Raw genomic sequence first — 15,275 nt, 5'->3', positions numbered from 1 at the left:
GCAAATCGCCCACTGATCTTGCTAACAAGTTTATTAAGTACTTCACTACAAAGATAGATAGAATACGGGGTCATATAACGACTGCTGCTTTCCCTCATCGAGATACAGTTGCTGTTGTTGACAACGCCTGTCCATATTCTTTTGATATTTTCAAAATGGTAACAGCGGATGAAGTTCATACATGTATCATGAATCTGGCTGCTAAGTCATGTGCTCTTGATCCTCTTCCTGGTTATGTTACAAGAAATGCACTTAGTGTTCTGTTGCCTTTCATTTCCAAAATCATAAATATCTCATTGGAATCTGGTCAGATGCCTTCGCAACTCAAGGTTGCAATGTTACGCCCGCTCCTTAAGAAATCTTCTTTGGATCATACTCAATTCTGCAATTATCGTCCTGTATCGAATCTTTCATTTATTAGCAAAGCAATTGAAAAATTGGTAGCTAATCAACTTATCTCCTACATTAACGATTATGAGTTAAATGAGACATTCCAGTCGGCGTACAAGAAATATCACAGTGCTGAAACTGCACTTATTCGTGTTCACAATGATATTCTTTCTGCCATTGATAATCGTCGAATCGTAATTTTACTGTTGTTAGACCTTTCCGCTGCCTTCGATACAGTCGATCATACCATCCTCCTCTCTCGTTTACGTGTACGGTTTGGGATAGCTGGGAAGCCTCTATTATGGTTGCAATCTTATTTATCGAATCGCACGCAATATGTCTCCGTTGATGGTGGTACTTCGACGAAACATGACCTTAAATGTGGAGTGCCACAAGGATCTGTCTTGGGACCCATCTTGTATTTGCTTTATACTTCACCGCTTTCAGATATCGTAAAGAAATTTAACCTGAGCTATCATTTTTATGCTGACGACTCACAGCTTTACTTGTCTTTCCAACCAACCGTACTGGGTGATAGGGATCTAGCGGTTTCTAGCATCGAGAGCTGTGTGGATGAAATCAGTCATTGGATGATGGTTAATCGTCTTAAATTAAATAAAGACAAAACTGAATTATTGGTAATTTCCGCTAAACATCTTCCAAGACCACTCCTTCACGAAATTTCAGTTGCTGGTGAGACTATCCCTTCCGTGCAAAAGGCGAGGAATATCGGCACTATGTTCGACAGCCATTTTTGCTTTAAGGATCATATTACTGACATTTGTAAATCTTCATTTTATCATTTGCGAAATATTAGCTATATCAGGAAATATCTTTCAGCGACCACTACTGAATTGCTGGTTCATATGTTTGTATCTTCGAAGCTGGATTACTGTAATTCCCTTTTGTATGGCCTACCAGCCTACGCTATAAAAAGGCTACAACACGTCCAGAATGCTGCGGCGCGCCTCGTTACACTTACAAAAAAGCATGATCACATTACGCCTGTTCTTTTCAATCTTCATTGGCTTCCCGTTAACCAACGTATTATTTTTAAGATTTTACTTATAACCTACAAGGCACTTAACAACCTGGCACCGTCGTACATTTGTGATCTGCTTACATCTTACACCCCATCGCGTCAACTACGCTCATCATTCAAGCACCTTCTGGTTTCTCCATCCTATAACTTGAAAACATATGGCGCAAGATCTTTCTCTGTAGCAGCACCATCATTATGGAATGCTTTGCCAAGTGAAATTAGAAATGCTCAGTCTGTGTCTGTTTTTAAACGTAGATTAAAAACTTTACTCTTTAGAAAAGCCTTTTATAATTAATATTAGCTGTCTTAAGTGTTTTTTTTTTTTGTTTTTTTTTTTTTTGTAGGCGCCGTTGAACAGTAGGATACTGGCGCGGTATAAATCTTTTATTATTATTATTATTATTATTACTATTATTTATAATTAATATTAGCTGTCTTAAGTGTTAATTTTCAAGTTTTTTTCTTGTAGGCGCCTTTGAACAGTAGGATACTGGCGCGGTATAAATCTTTTATTATTATTATTATTATTATTTTGATCTCAAAAGCGAATTCATTACTTGTGTAATTACGTCATTACGCTCTGTATACTCTTTCTGGAAAGCATACCAGTCAGTTTCACGAAGTTTGTCGCTGTGTCCTGATCGGGGTAAAAATGACTAAGACAAATGACTGAGTTTACCGATTCAATAACGAGACCTGACGAGAGTTTAGCGATTGTGAACGACTAAGCCCGAAAAACCTAACGAAAATTGGTTCTTCTCTGTCTTGGCAAAAGCGGTAAAATTTCTCTAAGAGGAAAATCGCTATTCGTCTTCAAGCGGATGCGAGGGTCTATGGAGAAAAGGAACCAAAAAGTCTTTTAAATTCCCTTCATTTTTTCGCGTGAATTTTTAGATGAGGAACGTCTGAGTATGAGTAGAATTTTGGTTCGTAGAAATCGCGGAGAGCCGCTCGTTTTCAACTAAAACAAAACAGATTAAATACAATTATATTGGTCACTTGATCGTCAAACTAAAATATCTCTCGGCAGAATTGTACGATGAACAGTGAAGTCGTCAAATAACTATCTTTGTCTCCTTCTCACCGGCATTTATATGAGTAACATTCTCGCTTCATATCGAAACAAACTTATTTGAATTGGGAATGCAACAGAGATCGCAACGAAAACGTGTCGAAACAGATAAACAGTAATGTACGCTCGCCCCCTCCCTTAGTCTAGCTTTTTTTTTAGCTTTGTACGCACCTTGCTTGTAAACGTATTTTAGACTTGGTATGTCGACGTTGCAGGGAACATTTTCTTTGATTAGAATTTCAGACCAGGATGCGTTAAAACTTTTCAGAGTTTAAAATCATTCAGCGTTCCATCCGTAATTTCCATATATTTCTCCGTATTTGTTGGGTATATTTAAATATGTCAACACACTCGAAAGGCGATCCGCTTGTTGCCCACCACGGTATTCCTTTGAAGCGATATCTCACATGGAGCCCAGATGTTTTTTTGGCCAAAGCTTGCACAAAATCATTCCCACTGTCTCTTTATTTCAAAATAATTCTTCACCCTGTCAGCGTCAGTTTTACGAAATTACTTGCTTCTACCAACGGCTTCCGGCCAAAAGTTATTTCGTAAAAAGACGCTTCAAACGGCCCATGGAGGCTTTAAAATATCACAGATGCGTCGATTAACATTCCATTTAACTTAATTGAGACATTCAGACCGAGATGTAATTTAGACAGGCAATTTTCAGAGCTTTATTCATTACCCTCATAGATTTTGTTTGTCTCATGTCTTCAATTATTAACGAGGAATACATAATGTGGTATGGCTGTGTTCGGACGCTCTACCAATGAGCTATGGGAGATTCGTGGCAGGCTATAGTGGACCTCAATGAATAAGCTTTTTGACATGATTTTCTCTGAAAAGGAGGGAACAAGCACCAAACACAAGTATACATTCCGAATTAAAAATAGCACAACATTTTGTGTTGCTTGTAAGGCCAAAGTTAGTCATAAAATTCATCGAGAGAAAAACTTTATTCTTTAATCCTCAAGATCAAATTAGAAATTCTCCCCTATAGCCTCTTAAATCAGTTGAGAGAGCTTGGCTTTTTTCTGTATCTGTTCATTGAATATTATAAATGCATTGATACTGTAATGCATGAGAAATTATATGTTAATTTTCAAGAATTGAAGCGAATATGTCTGATAAATATAAAAAAAAATATTGTTCACGTTATTCGCGTCCGCTGCAGCACTAAAGAGGACAAGCCTGCAGGCTGATAGATCGCTAATCACATCAAGTGTTACGTTAAACGACGCAGTAAAACGAGATTCTTCTCCTCCTGGCCACGCAGTGTGTAAACATAGGCATGCAACGCATGCAAGCGTTTTGTGGGTTAGGATGGGCCACCAAGTAACTGACGTTTGCATTTTTGTACAAGGAAAAAAAATCACTTTTCAAAAGATTCCAAAGAAAATATCGTTAAATGGGAAGCGAAAAAAAGCCCTTTCAATTCATTCGAAATAAAATCAGGTACAGGTCTTTTGCTGTCTATTGTCTTTGTTGTCTGAATAATTGTAAGGTAAATTGTAAACACTCACTGTTGTCTCCTTCAGAGCCATTGTTTGGTCTCGTCACGCAACACGCTCTCTCTCCTCCCGTTGCGTGACGAGGGCGAACAAATGCTACGAGGGAGGATACGCTAACATGCAAGACCTCATTATTGGCATTTGGTCACGAGCGCTTCTTCGCCCGCGAGAACGTATGAGGTCTTCGGAAACATGAGCCAGCGAGAGGTCTGTCCGGGCTTTGGTACTGATAATTAGTGCCAGATTCCCCGCAAACCTCTCCTCGACTTGTCTTACAATGCATACTCAATCTCGGTCCCTCAGGGGTGGGCTGAGATTCACCACGTGCCTGTAACCTTAAAATAGACACATGCCGCTGATTCTAATTCTAAATTTGGCTGCTTCACTATACAAAGCAATAAAGCGTTCAGAGTTAGAGTCGAGGTAAGTACGATATTTAATTGTTAATGTGCTGATGTGTTGATGCGACATTTCATCAATTTTCCAATTCATATTACAGCGCCTTTATAATCAGAGCTGCTCTTACATAGACCATTGTTTAATTGATTAATATTCTTACATAACATGAATTCCTCTAGAAGGGCGTCGATCTTGATAAATTCCCCTTTTTTTCAAAATTGTCCTTGTATCCCATGGATAAAGAATATCCAACGCATAAACATCGGTACTTCTGCCGTGTTGAGTCAAATTCGTTTCATTCATACCTTTCCATCAGCTGTTAACAATCAAACTGCTTGTGTGAGTTTAATCAAATAGACATGCTTAATCTGAGAAGTTTACAAATGCTAAAATGATTTACACATTACGTTTTACGCGGGGAGTCAGTTATCTTCGGCAAAACAAGTTTTAAGATTCAGAAAGATGGTAACCGTTTTAGTGTTTCCAATGTAAACAATGAGTGAAATAAGGCCATTCGAAATTGAAATTTTTGTCATGAATGTGTTCATGAAATGAGCAGAAATTCTTCTTCTCATAAAGTCTCCGTTTGGACCGGCTCTTCTAATGTTGTTTCCCAGGCCGTCCTAGGTAGCTTAACGTTTTTCAGTGTCAGTTGCAACGCAGAGTATGGAAAAATCGCACGTTATTTCTAAATTTCAAATTAATTCGAGGCGGGAGATCCAGTCTGTTTGATAATTTAACCCTGTGTGCTTAATTTACGGAGGGGATGATAAGCGATTGATTTTCAGGTTCATGAACAGCCCTTTTTTGTGTTCTGTACAAATCGAGCTCAATCTTTTAACTTGGTAACCGTTTTTCCCTCTTCGATTCATAGGTTTTTTATTCACCCATTTTACTTCTATTTTACAGAAGTTTTCACGTCTTCCTTACAATAACTATTTGCATTAATCTTTGTTTTGCAGGGGAAGTCGTATTTCGGTTTTTTGCTTTTGGTTTCATCAGTCATACGACTAGAATATCAAACAAAACAAGCTCCTTGTGTAAAAGGTTAGTAGTAAAAAAATAAATTTGGAAACAATCTTTCCCGCATTACAAAACTGAAATGTTTTGCACTGGACTTTCAACGGCAGAGGATTTAACCTCCAAATAATCTTAAATTTTGGCAAAGCTTTGTTGCTTTTAAAAAACTTGACTTCAACTGAACTTAGTCTGCAAAATTAAATGATGAACTCAATTTTAGGCCTTTTACTTCCACGATCTTACTAAGTCTCCTTTGCAAATGTAACAAATATCTCAGTAAATATTTTTAGAGAATGAAGCGTTGCGTCTTCTCATAAAATCTCCGTTCGGACTGGCTCTTCCGATGTTTTTCCCTGGTCTTCATAAGTAGCTCAGTTAACGTTTTTCAGTGTCAGTTGTAACGCAGAGTAAACACAAATCGCACAGTATTGCTAAATTTCAAACTGAATTGAGACGGGGAAATTCAGTCTTTTTGATAATTCAACCCTGTGTGCTTAATTTATGGAGAGGATGATAAGCGATTGATTTTCAGGTTCCTGAACGGTCTCTTTTTTTTTTCAGTACAAATCGAGCTCAACTTTATACTTGGTAACCGCTTTTCCCTCTTTTACACAAGCTTCTTGTGTAAAAGGTTAGTAGTAAAACAATAAATTAAGAAACAATCTTTCCGGCTTTACAAAACTGAAATGCTTTGCACTGGATATTCAAAGCCAGTGGATTTAACCTCCAAATTATCTTAGATTTTGGCAAAGATTTGTTGCTTTAAACTTGATTTAAGTTGATCAAAGTCTGCAAAATAAAATGATGAACTCAATTTTAGGACCTTAACTTCTACGATCCTATACTAAGTCTCCCTTGCAAATGTTACAAATATCACGGTAAATATTTTTAGAGAATGAATTGTGGCGTCTTCTCATTAAATCTCCGTTTGGACCGGTTTTGCTAATGTTGTTTCCTTGGCCTTCATAAGTAGCTTAACGTTTTTCAGCGTCAGTTCAAAAGCAGAGTATATACAAATCGCATAGTATTGCTAAATTTCAAATTAATTCGAGGCGGGAATATCTAGTCTGTTTGATAATTCAAGCCTGCGTGCTTAATTTATGGAGAGGATGATGAGCGATTGATTTTCAGGTTTCTGAAGGCTTTTTTTGTGTTCTGTACAAATCGAGCTCAATCTCTATACTTGGTAACCGTTTTTCCCTCTTCGGTTCATCAATTTTTTTTTTTCCATTTTACTTCTATTTTACAGAAGGTTTCACGTCTTTCTAACAATAGCTATTTGCATTAATGTTTGTTTTGTAGGGGAAGTCGTATTTCGACTTCTTTCTTTTGGTTCCATCAGTCATACGACTAGAATATCAAACAAGACAAGCTTTTTGTGTAAAAGGTTAGTAGTAAAAAATAAATTTAGAAACAATCTTTCCCGCTTTACAAAACTGAAATGTTTTGCACTGGACACTCAAAGGCAGAGGATTTAACCTCCAAATAATCTTAAATTTTGGCAAAGCTTTGTTGCTTTTAAAAAACTTGACTTCAACTGAATATAGTCTGCAAAATAAAATGATGAACTCAATTTTAGGCCTTTAACTTCCACGATCTTACTAAGTCTCCTTTGCAAGTGTAACAAATATCTCAGTAAATATTTTTAGAGAATGAAGCGTTGCGTCTTCTCATAAAATTTCCGTTCGGACTGGCTCTTCCGATGTTTTTTCCCTGGTCTTCATAAGTAGCTTAACGTTTTTCAGTGTCAGTTGTAACGCAGAGTACACACAAATCGCACAGTATTGCTAAATTTCAAACTGAATCGAGATGGGGAAATTCAGTCTTTTCGATAATTCAACCCTGTGTGCTTAATTTATGGACAGGATGATGAGCGATTGATTTCCAGGTTCCTAAATGGCCTCTTTTTTTTTTTCAGTACAAATCGAGCTCAACTTTATACTTGGTAACCGCGTTAGTAGGAAAAAAATAAATTTAGAAACAATCTTTCCGGCTTTACAAAACTGAAATGTTTTGCACTGGATATTCATAGCCACAGGATTTAACCTCTAAATTATCTTAGATTTTGGCAAAGATTTGTTGCTTTAAACTTGATTAAAGTTGATCAAAGTCTGCAAAATAAAATGATGAACTCAATTTTAGGACCTTAACTTCCACGATCTTATACTAAGTCTCCCTTTCAAATGTTACAAATATCACAGTAAATATTTTTAGAGAATGAATTGTGGCGTCTTCTCATTAAATCTCCGTTTGGACTGGTTCTGCTAATGTTGTTTCCTTGGCCTTCATAAGTAGCTTAACGTTTTTCAGCGTCAGTTCAAACGCGGAGTATCGCAAAGTATTGCTAAATTTCAAATTAATTCTAGGCGGGAAAATCTAGTCTGTTTGATGATTGAAGCCTGCGTGCTTAATTTGGAGAGGATGATGGGCATTGATTTTCAGGTTTCTGAAGGCTTTTTTGCGTTCTGTACAAATCGACCTCAATCTCTATACTTGGTAACCGTTTATCCCTCTTCGGTTCATCAATTTTTTTTAAAACCATTTTACTTCTATTTTACAGAAGTTTTCACGTCTTTCTTACAATAGCTATTTGCATTTATCTTTGTTTTGCAGAGAAAGTCTTATTTCGGTTTCTTGCTTTTGGTTTCATCAGTCATACGACTAGAATATCAAACAAGACAAGCTTTTTGTGTAAAAGGTTAGTAGTAAAAAAATAAATTTAGAAACAATATTTCCCGCTTTACAAAACTGAAATGTTTTGCACTGGGCATTCAAAGCCACAGGATTTAACCTCGAAATAATCTTAGATTTTGAAAAAGATTTGTTGCTTAAAACTTGACTTCAACTGATCAAAGTCTGCGAAATAAAATGATGAACTCAATTTTAGGCCTTTAACTTCCATGATCCTACAAAGTCTCCTTTGCAAATGTAACAAATATCTCAGTAAATATTTTTAGAGAATGAAGTGTTGTGTCTTCTCATAAAATCTATGTTTGGGCCGGCTCTTACAATGTTGTTTTCTTGGCCTTCATAAGTAGCTTAACGTTTTTCAGTGTCAGTTGTAAAGCAGAGTATATACAAATCGCGTAGTATTGCTAAATTTTAAACAGATTCAAGGCGCGGAAATTCAGTCTGTTTGATGATTCAACCCTGTGTGCTTAATTTATGGAGAGGATGATGAGCGATTGATTTTCAGGTACCTTAAGAGTCTCTTTTTTTGCTCCATACAAATCGAGTTCAACTTTATACTTGGTAACCGTTTTTCCCTCTTCGATTCATAATTTTTTTTTTCACCCACTTTACTTCAGTCTATTTTACAGAAGCTTTCACGTCGTCCTTACAATAGTCATTCGCATTTATCTTTGTTTTGCAGGGGAAGTCTTATTTAGGTTTCTTGCTTTTGGTTTCATCAGTCATACGACTAGAATATCAAACAAGACAAGCTTCTTGTGTAAAAGGTTAGTAGTAAAAAAAATAAATTTAGAAACAATCTTTCCCGCTTTACAAAACTGAAATGTTTTGCACTGGATATTCAAAGCCACAGGATTTAATCTCCAAATAATCTTAGATTTTGGCAAAGATTTGTTGCTTAAAGCTTAACTTTAAGTTATCAAAGTCTGCAAAATAAAATAATGAACTCAATTTTAGGCCTTTAACTTTCGTGATCTTACTAAGTCTCCTTTACAAATGCAAAAAATATCCCAGTGAATATTTTTAGAGAATGAAGTATTGCGTCTTCTCATAAAATCTTCGTTTGGATCGGCTCTTCCAATGTTGTTTCCTTGGCCTTTTTAAGTAGCTTAACGTTTTTCAGTGTCATTTGTAACGCAGAGTATATACAAATCGCACAGTATTGCTAAATTCCAAACTGATTCGAGGCGGGGAAATTCAGTCTTTTTGATAATTCAACCCTGTGCGCCTAATTTATAAAGAGGATGATGAGCGATTGATTTTCCGGTTTCTGAACCGAGGTCAATCTTTTTCCTTATATCCGTTTTTCCCTCTTCGGTTCAACAATTATTTTTCACTCATTTTACTTCTTTTTTACAGAAGTTTTCACGTCTTTCTTACAATAGCTATTTGCATTTATCTTTGTTTTGCAGGGGAAGTCTTATTCAGGTTTCTTGCTTTTGGTTTCATCAGTCATACGACTAGAATATCAAACAGTACAAGCTTCTTGTGTAAAAGGTTAGTAGTAAAATATAAATTTAGAAACAATCTTTCCTGCTTTACAAAACTGAAATGTTTTGCACTGGACATTCAAAGCCAGAGGATTTAACCTCTAAATAATCTTAGATTTTGACAAAGATTTGTTGCCTAAAACTTGACTTCAACTGATCAAAGTCTGCAAAATAAAATGATGAACTCAATTTTAGGACCTTAACCTCCATGATCTTACTAAGACTCCTTTGCAAATGAAACAAATATCTTAGTAAATGTTTTTAGAGAATGAAGTGTTGCGTCCTCTCAAAAAATCTCTGTTTGGACCGGCTTTTCTAATGTTGTTTCCTTGGCCTTCAGAAGTAGCTTAACGTTTTTCAGTGTCAGTTAAACCGCACAGTATACAGAAATCGCACAGTATTGCTAAATTTCAAACTAATTCGAGGCGGGAAATCTAGTCTGTTTGATAATTCAACCCTGTGAGCTTAGTTTATGGAGCGGATGATGAGCGATTGATTTTCAGGTTCCTAAACGGCTTTTTTGTGTTCTGTAAAAATCGAGCTCAATTTTTGTACATGGTAACTGTTTTTCCCTCTTTGGTTCAGGAACTTTTTTTCTCCCATTTTACTTCTATTTTACAGATGTTTTCACGTCTTTCTTACAATAGCTATTTGCATTTATCTTTGTTTTGCAGGGGAAGTCGTATTTCAGTTTTTTGCTTTTGGTTTCATCAGTCATACGAATAGAATATCAAACAACACAAGCTTCTAGTGTAAAAGGTTAGTGGTAAAAAATAAATTTAGAAACAATCTTTCCCGCTTTACAAAACTGAAATGTTTTTCACTGGACATTCAAAGCCAGACGATCTAACCTCCAAATAATGTTAGATTCTGGCAAAGATTTGTTGCTTAAAACTTGACTTAGAACCCAGTCAGCAAAATAAAATGATGAACTCGATTTTAGGCTTCTAACTTTTCAAACTTTCATGATCTTACGAAGTCTCCTTTGCAAATGTAACAAATATCTCAGTAAATATTTTTAGAGAATGTAGTTTTGCGTCTTCTCATAAAATCTCCGTTTGGACTTGCTCTTCTAATGTTTTTTCCTTGGCCTTCATAAGCAGCTTAACTTTTTTCAGTGTCAGTTAAAAGGCACAGTATACACAAATCGCGCAATATTGCTAAATTTCAAATTAATTCGAGGCGGGGAAATCTAGTCTGTTTGATAATTTAACCCAGTTTGCTTAATTTGTGGAGAGGATGATGAGCGATTGATTTTCAGGTTCCTGAACGGTCTCTTTTTGTGTTCTGTACAAATCGAGCTCAATCTTTTTACGTGGTAACCGTTTTCCCTCTTCGTTTCATAAGTTTTTTGTTCACCCATTTTACTTCTACTTTACAGAAGCTTTCACATCTTTCTTACAATAGCTATTCGCATTTATCTTTGTTTTGCAGGGGAAGTCGTATTTCGGTTTCTTGCTTTTGGTTTCATCAGTTAAACGACTAAAATATCAAACAAGACAAGCTTCTTGTGTAAAATGTTAGTATTAAAAATTAAATTTAGAAACAATCTTTCCCGCTTTACAAAACCGAAATGTTTTGCACTGGATATTCAAAGCCAGAGAATTTAACCTCCAAATAATCTAAGTTTTTTGCAAAGATTTGTTGCGTAAAACTTAACTTCAACTGATCATAGTCTGCAAAATAAAATGATGAAGTCGATTTTAGGACCTTAACCTCCATGATCTTACTAAGTCTCCTTTGCAAGTGTGACAAATATCTCAGAAAATATTTTTAGGGAATGAAGTGTTGCGTCTTCTCGTAACATCTTTGTTTGGATCGGCTCTTCCAATGTTGTTTCCTTGGCCTTCCTAAGTAGCTTAACGTTTTTCAGGGACAGCTGTAACACAGAGTATATAAAAATCGCACAGTATTGCTAAATTCCAAACTGATTCGAAGCGGGGTAATCCAATCCAAGCCTTTGCGCTTAATTTATGGAGAGGATGATGAGCGATTGATTTTCAGGTTCCTAAAAGCCCCTTTTTTTGTTCAGTACAAATCGAGCTCAGCTTTAGACTTGGTAACCGTTTTTCCCTCTTAGGTTCATCAGTTTTCTTCACCCATTTTACTTCTATTTTACAGAAGTTTTCACGTCTTTTTTCTTACAATAGCTTTTGGTTTCATCAGTCATACGACTAGAATATCAAACAATACAAGCTTCTTGTGTAAAAGGTTAGTAGTAAAAAATAAATTTAGAAACAGTTTTTCCCGCTTTACAAAACTGAAAGGGTTTTGCACTGTTGCTTAAAACTTGACTTCAACTGATCAAAAACTGAAAAATGAAATGATGAACTCAATTTTAGGCCTCTAACTTCCATGATCTTACTAAGTCTCCTTTGCAAATATAACAGATATCTCAGAAAATATTTTTAGAGTATGAAGCGTTGCGTCTTCTCATAAAATCTCCGTTTGGACCGGCTTTGCTTAATTTATGGGGAGGATGATGAGCGATTGATTTTCAGGTTCCTGAATGGCCTTTGCAAGTCTCCTTACAAATGTAACAAATATTTTTAGCGAATAAAGTGTTGCGTCAATTTGACACCGTCCAGCTGATAAGTTTCTTTATTCTCCAAAACTGTTGGCTGAAGAATATATTGATACTGTAGGGAGAAACTGCACGTTAAACAATTTTTTTTTAAAAGCAGATAAGCGATGAATGAACCGGAAAATCAGATTCTTAAATCTGAAATCTTTAAAAAAAAAAAGGAACATGAAGATGCCATGTTTTTTATTTAAATTACAGGGAAGTGAGAAAGCGACGTACTTATGTTTTAGGTTTTTTAAACGATTCTTAGTTTCACCGATCAAGCTGTTACTTTTTTTTCACTCTTGTCAGATTGTCATTCATCTCTGTTTTGAAAGGAAAGTGTTATTTCAGTCTTTTACTCTCGGCTTCCTCAGTCATTCGATCAGAATACGAAACAAGATAATACTCTTTGTTCAAGAGTAAACAGTTAAAATAAAGAAAATATTAGCTTACAGTCCCATCTCTCTCTCTCCCTCTTTTTATTTAAAAAATATTTTCGGCGCCTGCTCAAATCAGGCGCAACAGAAATTGAATTCAAGGGCAGCGATTTTTGATGTGGAAAGAAAAGCGCTTCAATGTTTTTTCAGCGACGCTATGGGCGACACAGAAAGTCATATTGATATCTCTCACACCAAGAGATTATCACCTGCAGTTTATAGCTTCTTGTCTTAGACCGATCAAACTTAGCACTTTGTTCTCACACGAGCTGCTTGCATTTATCTCTGTTTCTCGCCACTTTTGGTCTCATCACCCAAACAAAGCGTATTTATTTTTGAAAGGGTTACCAGCAAAAAACCTAAATTTAGTAATAGTTATTCTTTTCCCGCTTCGAAAAATATTTCTGGTTCAGTAAATGTAGCAAATTCAGTGATAAGAAAGAGTTGTAATTCCAAACAATCCAATGATATTTGTGGAGAGCTTCCAAACTGGAATAAATTTTTGATTTGGACTGCAAAATATTAAAGGTCTGCATCATTTTTAACTTTTAAATTTATAATACCATCAGCTATTCTTCCTTCTAGCTCCCTCACATTACCTTGCTTGTCAGTAAGGAGACTTGAATGTTGTATGAAGAAAAAACCCTCAGCTGATAAGTATTCTCGTCGCTTGTTCACTAAATAATATGTTGATTGTGGAAAGAGAAGCAACATGTTCCTCCCTTCTGTAACTTGATGGCTTTAAAAATCGAGCGAAGCAAAATTAAAACCAGCAAACTCTTATCAATGATATGTGAGCTCCAGTAGTTATTGAGATCTCTTATGGGCAAGCTGTAATGCAAGTTCCATCCTTATTACGTTTATAATGATTACTTTTAACCGATAATTTTCCTATTCAATCTCACAGTAGCTCTTCGCATTCTTCATTGCTTTGCAGAGAAAGTTTATATCAGTTTTGTGATTTTGGTCTCCTAACTATCCAGAGATCTTTTAGTTTTTTAAGGCGAGCGGTTAAAAATTTATTTCATGAACATTATGCGTTAATGTGTTTTGGATGAAAACTTGTTACTCATGAAGATAACACCCTCTGATTGATGAGTCTGTTTACTCTCAGCATTGCTATATGGTATATTGTTATGTACTTAGACTTTCCCTAAACAAAACAAGTACTGTGATTGGTTGATTCTTGGTCACGTGCTCCTGATCAAATTCAAATGTATCTCGACCGGAATACAATTTTGCAGTTGTTGCCTGCGCGCCGAATACAACAGCATGATTTTTCCAAATGATTGTTGAAGGGAAAGTCTAAATATATAACAAAGCGGTGAATAATGATTGGAAATATATAAAAATCATATATGTGCAGAGGTGAGAGGTTCAAATCCCGTAAGGGCCTGAATTTTTTTCAGGTCTTACTTCAACTACTCGTCCAGTTGTGCTCTTAGCTGCGAGGATCGCTTATGTCCGTATATAACCAAGCATTTAATGTATGGTCCCTCGGGAAACTAGTTAGTTTTGTTTTCTTGTTGGACTCTCGAGAAAACAAAGCTAAATGTTTCCCTCGAGACCATACATTAAGTGTATATTGATATTGTAAGGAGAAACTACAAGTTCATCAGTTCTGTGATGATTTAAACAAAGAAGATCCCGTATGTTCTTAGATGAATCTTATGAGCAACTTAAGAAACAATCTTTCTTCCATCTTAGGATTTTTTTTATTTTGATGATGACTTCTCACCAACTGTGCGAGTAAAACGTTTGCATTTACATTTGTCTGGGAAAGTCTCATTTCATTTTCTTATTTTTGTTTTCATTAGTCACGCTATCAGGCACTAATATAAAAGGCATGTTCTGTTTCCAAAAGGTGAGCTGTTCGTTTTATTTAATTTCTGCATTTTTATTGCTTCCTCAGTTTCATTTTCAATGAGTGAAATTGACTTTATCATTTTACGAAACAAAAAAATTGGAGAAGCTGGTATATGAGTTACTGAAGAAAGGCGTATGAAGAAAGATTTTCCCTCGTCTGAAAAACAAAGCATTTTGTAAGCGGTTGAAACGCTGGGTAGAATTTTTGCTCTTTGCCCAAATTTATGCGGTATTAAATCAAAATAATTGATGGGCGGTTAATCATTGACGACAGTTACATGTTCTAATTTCTTCATCTCAAATTAACCAAGCGAGTTTCTAAGACTGACATGCCGGCTTAATCTCTATGGGACAAACGGTTAGAAATACCAACACAAATCTTGCACAAATATCTTTACCTAAGACTCACATGCTGGCTTGATCTCTATGGGACAAACGGTTAGAAATACCAACACAAACCTTGCACAAATATCTTCATCAGGGCACAATTGAATAGTTTTATACTTCGTTTAATTGTAGAATTTGTATTTTTTTGTTGGATTTATGTCCATCAAATTTTTCCACGACGCGACGAAAATAGATCTACGTCACGTAGATGGATATCTCCAAATCGATTTAAGATATATTGATTTACCTCGATTTTGAAACAAATAGCAATGGAAATCAGAGCTGAGTAAGTTTGATGTTTTCACGGAATGGAAGAAGAAATTGACAAGTCACGTATATTTCAGGAGGCAAATTACGCCCCTCATTTGTTCATAGATTCAGTAATCACGCTCGCTTTTCTG

General features: G+C 35.9%; 1 long non-coding RNA gene across 1 annotated transcript; it reads left to right on the top strand.

Moving 5' to 3' along the window:
- The first annotated feature begins 4,210 nt into the window (after window positions 1-4,210).
- On the top strand, window positions 4,211-6,219 carry LOC149037751 (uncharacterized). The gene is made up of 4 exons (XR_016180774.1): window positions 4,211-4,225; window positions 4,364-4,441; window positions 5,380-5,464; window positions 5,999-6,219. It is a non-coding gene; the product is annotated as an uncharacterized LOC149037751 (long non-coding RNA).
- The last annotated feature ends 9,056 nt before the right edge of the window (window positions 6,220-15,275 follow it).

Source organism: Pocillopora damicornis, chromosome 11 (assembly GCF_964200805.1).
Source record: "Pocillopora damicornis chromosome 11, jaPocDami1.2, whole genome shotgun sequence".
Taxonomy (NCBI): Eukaryota; Metazoa; Cnidaria; class Anthozoa; order Scleractinia; family Pocilloporidae; genus Pocillopora; species Pocillopora damicornis.
This window is presented reverse-complemented; position numbering and strand designations above follow the sequence as displayed.